Genomic DNA, 12,741 nt, shown 5'->3' on the forward strand with positions numbered 1-12,741 from the left:
CCCTCCCCGGCCTCGGCGGGGCTACAGCGAGCGCTGGGAACGTGGCGTGGCGGCGTCACGTGACCCTTCGCCCTCGCCCGTCCGGCCAGAACGGCTCCCCTCAGCTCCGCTCGCCTGGCTCAGAGGGTCGGGGAAAGACCTTCGCTTCCCTTCAGACTGAGCCTCAGCTTTATTGGGCGACAGCAGTCGCCCCTGATGAAGTGTTTTGCAATCCATGAAAGCTCCTGCCAAATAAAATTTGTTACACTAAATCTCTTGCTTGCATGCTTGCTGCAACAGATTAGCACAGTTTTGCACGCTTACCTGAAAGTGGACCCCACAGAAAATACCGGGGATCCTTTATACCACAGCTTGCATTATCTCTGATTAATGTGGGTGTGCGGACTAGAACTGGCAGGAATTGTAGTCCAAAACCTAGGCACCACACTGAGAAAGGGTGGCATATCCTGTATGTCCTACGCCAATTTCAGGGCAGGTCCTTTTATGGCTTGAGAATTGGCTGAGAACCAGGAAACAGAGCGTAGGTGTCAATGGGCAATTTTTACAATGGAGAGAGGTGGAGAGCGGTGTGTCCCAGGGATCTGTCCTGGGACCGGTGCTTTTCTTCATAAATGACAGGGATAAGCAGTGAGGTGGCCAAGTTTGCAGGATGATCAAAAATAAGTCTTGCCTCTCATCTGGATGAGTACCTTTCAAGCATTTAAAAAGTGCTATCATCTCTCCCCTTGATCTCCTTTTCTCAAAGCAATGCAAACCCAATTCTTTCAGCCTTTTCTCATAAGGCTTGGTTTCCAGCCCCCTGATCAACCTTGTTGCTCTCCTCTGAACTTGTTCCAATTTGTCAACATCCTTCTTGAAGTGCGGTATCCAGAACTGGATAGAGGGGAACTCCATTTTCACAATGGAGAGAGGTGAAGAGCGGTGTGCCCCAAGGGATCTGTCCTGGGACCAGTGCTTTTCAATCTGTTCATAAATGACCCGGAGACAGGGATAAGCAGTGAGGTGGCCTAGTTTGCAGATGATACAAATTTTTCCGGGTGGTGAAGACCAGAAGGAATTGTGAAGAGCTCCAGAAGGATCTCCAAAATGGCAAATGTGTTTCAATATAAGAAAATGTAAAATAATGCACAGTGGGACAAAAAACAAAACTTTAGTTATCCACTAATGGGTTCTGAGCTGTCCGTGATGGATAAGGAAAGAGATCTTGGTATGCTGGCGGACAGCACCATTCATCTTAGCAGAACTTCCATTCACTCATGAATGTCCATGATACCTCCTTGGGTGCACTCCAAAAAAGCCCTACCATATGCCTTGTGACCAGACCTGTGTTATGTCTACCTCTGTTCCAGTTGTCTTATACCTAGCCAAGTTTGTTCGCAGGATCAAATTACTCTACCACATTAACATTCTCTGGCAAAGAAGCATTGCAGGGAAAGCTCAGGAATGGTGGATGTCATTCAAGGAGACTTGCCTGCAATTATTTACCTGTAAACTAACCCCTAATTTGCACTTGAGGAATGTTCAGAACAGAATAGGAGAACCAGTGCAGCACCAATTTCTATTCTAGGTTTTTCTATGGGAGTGTTTTTATATACTGCTTTGGACCAGTATATAAAAATACAGAACAAACATTACAGTGATGAAAATAAAGTCAATATGGGTCTGCAAGTGGGCAATGGAGGGACAAGTCTGTTTGGGCCTTGATTTTGGTTTACCTCTGTAGCTACTTTCGTTGTGCCTAGGTCTTTCCACAAAGGAAGATTTTGGGGCAGGATTCCACAACGGAAAACTAGGACTATCTTTGTGGGATTGTACCCCAGGAGTGCAACCATACAAGCATTAACAGGTGCTAGAATTCTACTCAGTGATGTCCTCCTGACACATTTTGGTTTAAAAGTCCTAATGGAACTTTATTTTCTGCAAGCAACTCCAACTGTAAGCACCATGCTGGTGCCTGAAATTCAGTGGCGTGTATTTTGTAGTATCCAGTGTCAACTCGGTTTTTATAAATGGTTTTGCTTTTCTTACCTGATTTAAAAATCCAAATCTTGGCAAATGTTATTGCATTTGCAATGCTACCTTAAAAAACTAGTCCCATAGAACCAATAGAGTGATACATTATGATAAACAAATATCTTTGACCTTTTTAGAAATGTTTGGTTCTGATCACATATTTATTTATTTATTTATTTATTTATTTATTTATTTATTTATTTATTTATTTGTTTGTTTATTTATTTATTTATTTATTTATTTATTTATTTATTTATTTATTTATTTATTTATTTATTTATTTATTTATTTATTTATACCCCGCCTATCTGGCCCACCGGACCACTCTATAAAATTTTACTATAAAATAGAACTCATTTTACTATAAAATAGAACTTAGCCAAATATTGTGACTTCAGATATTTGTAACTTGTGATTTTTATTGTCTTTTATGTAAACTGTTACCACTTTGAGTTCATGAAAAGCATCAAATGTTTAGTTCTTCAATTTATTATAATGTATCTTTCTTCCAGAAAAAGGCACTTGTGGGGTCTCAAATTACCAAATAACTTGCCAGCCCGGATACAATGTCCCTTGAGTCCTACACATTCTTGTAAACACAAAACAAATCCTCCTAGCACATACATCTCTTTCTCCTCAGATATAGCCCTGATAAGTATGCCTGGGCCATAGTTTCTAGACCTGGTTTCTAGGCAGTCAGACCTGGTTAGAAATGGACAAGCTGGCTATATGAAGCAGAGAAGGTTAAAAATGCAGGGATGTAGTGTAGATCTGTAAGACGGACCAGAAAGTAAGGAATAGTCACTGTGAAGGGAAAAGCAGAAGGCATCTGTGCCATTATTGCTTATGTAAGGGAAATGGTTTTAATATGCTTCCAAGTAATATGTGGGTCTCTTACCATCTACTATCTAATACCATCATGTACCATTAACATCTATCATCAGCTAATCAGGGGTGGAAAGCCTCCAGTGTGCCAGCTAGATCTTGTCCGTGGGAGAGCTCCAGCTAGCCTACCCTGCTGTCCTTATCTTAAATCAGGGATTGCAGCGTAGAGATTTTCTCTCCTCTCTCCCATGCTACAGTGAAACTTTTAAAAAACTGAATGAATGGGAGTGACTGAATTGGATGTTCAGATACACTAGTTCTGTGCAGAATTTAGAAATTCTGAAATTTTGGGGATCTTATTTTCCAGATTCCCCTAGGCAGCATGGAGTTCCCGCAGTCAACCATGAAATTGTGGCAGCTGTGGTCCAAAAATGTAACTTTACCCAGTTCTCTTCCTCAGGCCTAGATGGCAACCTAATGCACAGAGCCCAGTCTTTCAGACTTTCAATGAAAGCAAAGGACTGGTGCTGCAGGAAGTGGGGGGGGGGGGAGTAGCATCTAACCACTAAGAGTAACAATAGTACATCATAGCAGAGCTCGGAAAAGCTACTTTGAAAAATTCTGAGAGTAGCCATGCTAGAGGCTCTGGAAATTCCCCTCATGGAGATTGTCCAAGCTTTGCACACACACATATAGAATTTAAATTTGTCAGACTCCATCATCTCATCTACCGCTAGTTCAGGGGAGGCATAGCTGAATACAATATTCAGCTGCTAGCCACTTAGCCTGTTTAATGTCAATGAAACATTCCATGTGTGCTTTTTAATATATGTATATACTGTGATATATATATAATATATATACTGAATATTACTGCGAACAATTTACACTTCTCCACTATCCAGTCCTCCTCATCCACTGGGGAATTATCATTAGTTCAAAGAGTCCTTTCTCAGAGGTTGGAGGAGAGTTACCTTCATCACTCCACTCACTGTTAAACCCCAAAAAACAGTTAAGGCTTAAAACTTTTAGCCTCCCTTCCTTAATGCCCTTCACCAATTAGTGTAAATACTTGAACTGCTGCTTGTAGTATAACCAATGCTGCTGCTTTGGGGTCAGGTCCTCCCAACTGACAGGGCCCTTGTTCTTGGTTTCAGTAGCACCTCTCCTGAATGTCCAGGCTCACCCACTCACACAGACAAATGGATGTGTTATGTGTATAATAACTGCATGCTGTCAAGCTGATTCTAACTAATGGTAACCCCTCTAGATATGGAGTGCTCAGAAGTGGTTTACCGTTTCCTTTTCCTAGGGGCAATCTGTTTGCCAAAGTTTACATCGGCTGGCTTTTCTCCTGGGAGGCACAGTGGGAAATCAAACGCCTCACCCAGGTGCCCAATTCACCAAGCTATCCAGTCAGCAAAACTACATACAGTACATATATTACAGATTTTGCCCATTTTCTGTACATTGTATCATTCTTTTTTATTTACAATTACAGATTGAATATGTAACCTAGAAAAACCGTAATCCACAACAATGTAGGACATAGTAATAGAAATACATGCAGTGATTTATTAAACTATGACTTAAAAATACATTTATTCCAGTGACTAGCTGTTTTTAATGGATGAGGGTGGTGGAATGGCCTTGTTCAGCTGTGAAAATCAGGTCTTTATTCTAACAAAAGCCATTCTGTCCAGTACCATGCTTAGGAACACAATGGGTTGGAAAGGTTGCCTTATACCAAACCATCAGTGGCACATCTAGGTTAGTAGTGCCCTATACAAAGACAACCATCAGCTCTCTGATTTTCTCCAGTCCTACCAAGAAGTACCAGAGACTAAACAGAGGACTTTTTGTGTGTAGAACACTGGTTTTATCTCTGAACTGTAAACTTTCTTCAAAATATTGAGCTATATACAGTGATAAGAGAAAAACAACCCCACGTTTTAAAACTATGTAAGAAGAAATAAACTCTGAGAGGTTGCAAAATGCTCGTACACCTGTCAAACATTGCACATATAACAATATTAAATATGACTTTTCTCCTAATACATTTAAAACACTGTGTAATATCTTTCTCATATGTGAAAGTTGTAAACTAGACTTCACATGCAGCAAAGGCAACTGGTTGGCTTTTTTTAGTTTAAAAAAAAAACATTGGGAAGCTGATTTTAGTAGACCAAAGGGAGATATTTCAGCTCAGAATTTACATTGCTCACTTCTCAGTTCAATTCCCAAATTCCCTGCCCCCATGTTAGGATTTCAGGTAAGTATCTATAGACATACTGTACACATAGCATCCTGCTGTAGGAAAATGGGGAAGGAAGAGATTTTTAGTGAAAAACTATGACTAGGAAAGTGCCCAGATCATCCATTCCTATCCCCTACCATTTCTGTGCTCAAAATAGCAGCCTTTAGAGGCTTATTTTCATTTTTTTTTTTTAAAAAAGGAGAGACCGCTTTGTTATATGCAATTACTCCCTGACATTGCTATATGTCAGTTACTTAAAGTACATAGACATTGTGTTAATGAGTAGTAATACCACCACCTGTTCACCTACCTGTCACAGGCTTCTTAGCTGTATAATTTAAATAAGCAACAATAATAACAACAAGCATTTATTTTGTTGTTCTTTTTCAAAGTTGCCTTTTATTCAAATTGGACATGTATTTAATTTGGACACACAAATATGTTATTGTTGAAGTTAATGCAATGCGACAATTCTGAAAGAGAAACTAGAATCTTCCAGAATTTCACATTAAACCATACATAAAGCTGAGATAATTGCATTGATCAGGCTCTTCTATTAACATTCTGAATCACAGGCACTTTGTCAGCATAAAGGTTATCTGACAGCACCAATTAAAAATAGTTACAAAAGGAGAATAGAAAGAAATAGTCCAGAGTAGATTATCACCCATTTTTCAATCCAGTTTGGTGTTCTTCCTGTGCCATGATTGTCTTGAACCTTTAGGACACATAGCCATAAAGGCTATAGTCCTGTGGGAAACTTCAGGAGCATGACCGCCTTAGCAATATTTCAAAAATCCTTCTCTGAAGGGTTTTCAAAATAGTCCCAACTAGAGCAGACCCAGTGAATGAGAGGTTCTCATAAGCGCTGACTCACTTATTCACCAGCTTTCATTGTGTAGCTGCTATATGTATTTTACATACAATCCCAGGCAGCACAAGACATAGTGCTGCTTGAGGCAAAAGATAAAAGCCAGTTATTGTGGTAATTGAATCTTATGTGAGCATTTTTTTTATTGGAAAGTGTTCTCTAATCACCTGAAAACAGGAGAGGAATTTTGTGGTTTAGTCGTTAAGTCATGTCCAAAAACAGTGAGCTCTATTACTACTCATTTTGTTCCTCTTTAAATGTAACTTAATTATACCCTTGTCACAAGAATTACCTTGTTAGATATAACTGCATTATTTTAATGTATTTCATCCCATCACTGGTCTTAGGGGGTGCAGGAAAGTGTTATGACCTGAACTAGAGGAAGAACTGGGAAGATGCCTCTGCTGCCTCCCTCACTATCTGCTCAGCAAAGTGATTCCCTCACTTAAACCAATTCACAACAACACAGGTACACCTTTAATTTACATACATGTGGCAACAGTCTTATTATTATTCTGCCTACCTGCTCAGTAAGAAGGAGATCTTCCACTCTTCTGGCCAATGGGTTTCAATATACTTAGACAACTGACACTTATTAAAGCACATGACACTTATTAAATATTGGCTGAAATTCTTTTTTGTGGAACTATGTCAACATGATACTGGTGCTGTGATGGATTTTTTGGAAATTAACATTTTCTACTTCCCTCAGAATGTCTCAAGGATCCCATGGAATCCCTTCATAATGGAAAAAAACATTCAAAGTCACAAAAGGTGGGGGAGGCTAATCTCTGAAAGCTGCTGCTGCCAGTAAAGTCATCTTGAAGTTGCAGTTATCAGAAATTAAAGATTTCCCCACCCCATAGCCCTCAATGGCTTCCCCAGGATGAAGGGGATTCATGGGAGCGTCAGGACCTTGGGAGGAGGCATTATTTCTGAAAAAAATATTGCAGCTGATGATGTGTAGCTTCATGAACAAGATTTCAGCAATTATCAAAACATTTAATAAATAAAGATTGAATTAAATTAAATTAAATTGATGCATTATACTTCCTGTCTATGGGAGTTTGTGGCATTCCATTGATTTAAATACTTTCAAATCTAGTTTAGGCACATTACTCCAACTACATGCAGATAGTGTAGTGTTATGATGATAGAATAAGCATAGCTATTGCTGATATTGCCTTATTTTGATTTATACAAGACATGATGGTTAGCTATTCTATATAGCTCAGCATGTCGTTAAGGGATTTAATTTAAAATATTATTTCCATATGTGAGCCTCTTCAAGTGACCTAGCAGATGGAAGCCACGCTGCTATATATGACTTGTGAAATGTGCTCTTTGCGCAACACAAAGAAATAAGCACTGGATTTAAAACATTTTAGCTGACAATCTAATAAACTATCCCTGATGGATACTTCACCTATATTCAGCATTTCATATAAATCAGATCTTGCAAAACAACCAACTGTTGAATAACTTTATGTTTGAATTACCATAGATTTACAAAGCATATTAATACAGTACTTATTGCTGTAAAAAGCCACCAGGGGTCTCTCTTCTCAATATATACATATCCAGTACAGTTTCCTTTTTAAAAGGACACATCTCCAATGGAATGAAAACAGCAGCTACTGAGGGTAGTCTTCTTAATCCAGTTCAAAAACTAAGAAATTAGGATGCACTGTTGTTTTTCTTCTGTTAAGTTCAAGGTGACTTGGGAAAAAAAGTGGCCCTTTTACACAATCTGAAAACAAGGATGGGCAGCATCTTTACTAGACTGTTAAAATTCCACAGCTGAGCACTTCTATTACATATTTCACTTTTGAACTAATTTTAAACAAGACAGCCTGATGTCTGCATATGGCCAGGATGATTTTTGTAATTTTTCTGGTTCTCTTGCCACTCTATAATTTCCAGCTTGAAGAAAAATCTTGCAAGACGAGAAAGCTTTCCTGGAGTTTTTAGTAGTCCACTGAAGGTATTTCCCCACTCTTGTTCTCGTAAGGTGATCTGTTCTATCGTCGATATTTTACTGGACTGATCTCCCACCTTCCTATAAAGTACTCCAGGTTCAATTTTGGTACTTGCCAAAATTCCTTTTTTAGTGCAACTATTCAGAGGCAGTTGCCGGCCACCTTCATACAAAACATTCTATCAATAATAATTGCATCAATACTTGTATTGTGTTACATTGAAGAGACAGCGGCAGCATGGTCTATATTAATTTGTTTGGAAGCATGGAAACAATATTCACAACAACATTACTGTAGTTTGAGTATAAATCAAAAGAAGGGTTTGCTCTGGTAAACCTTGTGGAAAGAACAAAAAAATGCAATTAATCAAGGAATTAGATGTAATGGGAGAAGTCATACTGTATATTAACCAAAACTGAATGCAGGATCAGTTCTGGTTATAGTGATTTTTGCATATTGTGATTAACTTGCTGTGAAACGTTCCTGCTAATCAGTTTCCTCTTGAAACATGTCACAAGTAGATACTGAAGTATCATATTGTGGACTGCACTGTTTACATGTTGACCTGTGCATTGTATGAACTGGCAGGTACAGGCCTCATACTTTGTTTGATTATGTTAATACTGGCTTTTTCCCCACTGCATTTGATGCTGGTTTTGTAATATAATTTTTAACGTATTAGAACTTGTAGTGAACATGTATGCACTCAATTGTTTTTTGGAGGGGGCAGTGCCGACATTTTACAAAACAGGCACTTAATTGTTTTTTGGGGGGGGCAGTGCCTACATTTTACAAAACAGGCAATGTTCTCTGTTTCTGGCTGCTGTTATCAGACTTCTTCCTCCAGTTCTTTAGTCCATTTTATCTTGGGGTGGGGAAGACGCAGGTTCCCCAGGCCCTATTATTCATAGGGCTGACTAAGCAGGGAATAGGAGTCCCTCAGAGCCCTAGGGCTGTCAGCTGTAGTGGGGTGAAAGACTGAAGCGCTGGAGGGGACCTGGAAGCCGAGGGGCCTGGCCATGGGCTAACGTGGCCCTGCAGGTTCCACAGAAATGGGAACTCCTCAAGGTGCTGTTGAACTATATTGCACTATAACAAATGGTGAGAAGGGATTTGAAAGTCCAGAAAATTCAAGAGAGCCCCACCTTCCCTATATTTATAGGATCCCTCCCCCCTTACTGTAGAAAGACAGAAATAAAAGAATCAATTATTCCAAGGCCTGGACCTTTGGGAAGTTTGAGATCCACTTCCAACACCTTGTTTCTATATACAGTATACTGTATTTCAACAAAGAGCGGAAGAGGAGAAACAAAGAATTCATACATCTTTCCTAAAATAAAGGAGGACCGTCTCTCTCTCTCCCCCCCCCACACTCTTTCTGTACAATATGTACAGTACTGTATAACAATAACAAAGTGGCCCTTGGCCAAAAACGGGCCGTCTTATGCGCCTGTCGAAAGTGGCGATCGCGGGAGGGAACCGGGCCTTTCCTCGCTCGACGGAGGCGGCGTGTGTTAGTCTCACCTCGTCAGCAGAGCCGCAAACTGACCCAAAACAAAATTGCATTATTAAAGAGAGATGCCTTTGAAAACATTCCCGCAAAGGGTGGGGGGGAGTTGTGAATGTATCGGGGCGGGGGAGGGCCGAGGGGATTGTCGCCGGTTCCTCCATTTCCGCCTTTCCTGTCAGGGTAACCTCGCACAGGATGGGAACTTGCGGGTCGGAGTCGGGCTCGCCCCGCCCTCGCTCAATCCTCCCGGGGAATTGCTCCCTCCCGCAGAGCCGTTCACACGGCCGAGGCTCCAGCGGGCAGTTTTGACGTGTTTTACATGCTGTCATATTTAATTTAGCAACCGCTCAGAAGGAAAAAAAACCAACTACCAGGAGTGGGGTTCGAACCCACGCGGACATGCGTCCATTGGATCTTAAGTCCAACGCCTTAACCACTCGGCCATCCTGGTACGGTTGCTAGCCCAGCACGCAGGCACTCCTACAAAGAACAAAGCACTACAAAGGATTGCAGCCTTTATTGTTCCGTCCCAGCCAGGGCGCTCCGAGTTGTAATTGAAGACCAAGGTACGCGGGAAAGAGAATCTTCAACCGCTCCCGAAGGTTTTCTCGCTCTTTGCGCCATTCGCCGGCTTTTAAGAGTTCTCTATTCAGAGCACGGGAGGGCGCAGGAAACAAAGCAACGAGCGTAACCCGGATTACACCACCGGGAAAGCACAAAACAAAACGAGAAGCTCGAGCGGGCCGGTTTGAGGCTCAGCGTTTCAGGCAATTAGAAAAACTGCTTATAAATGTTTATTTTCGTTTTTTAAAGGGCCATTGAAAACATGAAAGAGACTTATTTCCCTTGGAAAAACTGCTCCAGTTGTGCACTTCAGATGAGGGAGGCACGCATTGACTCGTGAGCATTTGCATTCCGAAGTGCGACTCTTCTTTTTTTTTAATTGTCTTTTTAAAAACGTCTTAGAAACGTTACTTCTTGTAATACGTCTCCCATAACCCCCAGTCAGCATGGCCTTCTAGGTATGCTGGCCGGGCGATGCTGACCACGACGAAACTGTGTATGTTTCCAAGCTCTGGTAAAAAAAAAAAAAACATAATAATGATGATGATCCCGATTCTCAGCAATGTGGGTAAAAGACCCCCAAACAAGGATTGGACCCCTTAGTAAAACCAAGGAGGCTCTCTAGCTAGTTGGCCTCACCGCCAGGCTACAGAACTGCTCCTGCAGCTTCTAGAAGCGGTTGATGGTGTGGCTTCAACCAGCTGTGGCTCTCAGAGAAAAGAATTTTTGTTTCAAAAAAAGGAGCAGGCTAAACTTGAAATTGCTGTTTTGTGTTCTAGGGCTCTGCCTGCTTTTAGTCGACAATCTGCACAACTCTTTAGGGATTCTTTGGCACAAAACAGAAAACTGCTGTCCTCAGAAGTCCACTCTCTGAAGACAGCGGAAAGCAAACAGGGTAAATCTAATTTAATCATAATTGAATCACCGGTGAGGGAACAAACAGACGAGATACTCTTTTATGGGTATCATTTGCAGAAATACCATCTGTTTATATGTGTGAATGTCTCCGGTGTGTTCACACACACAAAACCATCACCACGTGAACATAAGGTTCACTTCAGTTTGGGCTAAGTGTTTTTGAGTTACGATTTTTTGTTTTAATGTAGAACTGTTTTACAACCCTGTTCAGACCCCATACATTCCCAGATTAAAAATACAGGTAGCTCATATTATTTGAAAAGACCAATCTTGCTTATCTTGAAAAAGCAAGATAAATGATTACCCCACCTGCGTTTTTGCTTGGAAAGAATCCGGGCTACCTGGGCTGAAATAGTGATCCTGGAAAGAAAAAACTTTCAAACAGGAAAAATTGTGATTCTGTTAATAAAGTAGTGTGTAGTATGGGCAAGGGAGAATTACAGGTCATCAAAAGTTCACAGCTATTATGGGAGGAGTAAAAAACCAGGCTTGTTCTAAGGAGTGACAATCTTCCCGACAGGGAGTCATTTTGCTATGTATCTTCAGAGAATTAGTATACAATTTTGTAAAGTGTATCCAAAGTATTTCTGCATTATGAAAGCACAGAGCAGTTCTGTTTGTCCCAGATCTGAGTGTTTTCCGTTCACATTCTTTCAGAGTTTTTGAGACCAGACTCCTGATAAAAGTTTTCAAAGGGGAATTCAGCTCAAGATCTGGGACAATCTGAATTTTTGAACCTATCAATTGGGACACAATTGAACTTTCAATTCCTTCCAGGCCAAACTGGAGTTTGTACTGGCAAGGAGATTCTGTGTCTGGTTGTAAAAATATTGAAAATATATACAGTATATATATTTTAAAAATAGGGAACAAATATTGAGAATTTCACTCATTTTAACTGTGAAATTACTGTTTTTTGTTTTGCAACTGGAAATGGCCTTACTCCATGTTAGCAGACCTGTGTCACCTATATCCTGTCATAGTCAGGATATATCACCTATATATATAACCTATATCCTGCCATAGCCAGGTCCCATTGTACCCACCTTATCTTTTATGATAATTAAAAAAAACCTCCAAAGATGTTATGTGCCATCAAGTCATTTCTCTTCTGTGGTGACTATGAGTTAATTACCTCCCAAATGCCCTGTCATTAACAGCTCTGCTTAGATCTAGCAACAACATCTCATATTAAATGTTCTCTCTTCATACTGCCCCACCCCTGTATTGTCTTTTCCCATAAGTTCTGTTCAGGTCTTGAAGCCTAACCTTTCTGGATCCCTTTATTGATTCAACCCATTTTATGTTGGTTCTTCTTTTCTTTCTACTCCCACCCCCCAATTTTCCCAGCAATTTTCCTAGGTTTCGTTCAGGTCTTGCAAACAAATGGATTTGGCTTCCTTTATCGACTCAATCTGTCTCATGATAGGTCTTCCTCTCATCCAACTATCCCTCCCCACTTTCCCCAGCAATATTGTATTTTCTGGTCAATTGTATATTTCCAATATATGTGCATTGTAGAATAGCCTCAGTTTACTCATTTTGCTCTAGTGAAAGTTTAAGCTTTAACTTGATTGAGCACCCACTTTTCTGCCTTTCTGGTTGTTTTTAGTATGTGTACAACTGTCCCCCAACACCACATTTCAAGTGAGTTGATTTTTTTTCACCTGCCATTTTTTTACTCTTTCTTTTACTTAGTATGGATGATTTTGACCTTGATGTCCAGTAACAAACTTTGCTAACTCTGAGCCCTCTCTTTTTGCATTTCGAAAATCAAGGATGCATCTTTTGGAAAACATGCAGA

General features: G+C 40.4%; 1 non-coding gene across 1 annotated transcript; it reads right to left on the minus strand.

Moving 5' to 3' along the window:
• Positions 1 to 9,823: 9,823 nt before the first annotated feature.
• TRNAL-UAA (transfer RNA leucine (anticodon UAA)) lies at positions 9,824 to 9,906 on the minus strand. Its single transcript has one exon. It is a non-coding gene; the product is annotated as a tRNA-Leu (tRNA).
• Between the last annotated feature and the right edge of the window lie 2,835 nt (positions 9,907 to 12,741).

Source organism: Pogona vitticeps, chromosome 1, assembly GCF_051106095.1.
Source record: "Pogona vitticeps strain Pit_001003342236 chromosome 1, PviZW2.1, whole genome shotgun sequence".
NCBI classification, from domain to species: Eukaryota; Metazoa; Chordata; class Lepidosauria; order Squamata; family Agamidae; genus Pogona; species Pogona vitticeps.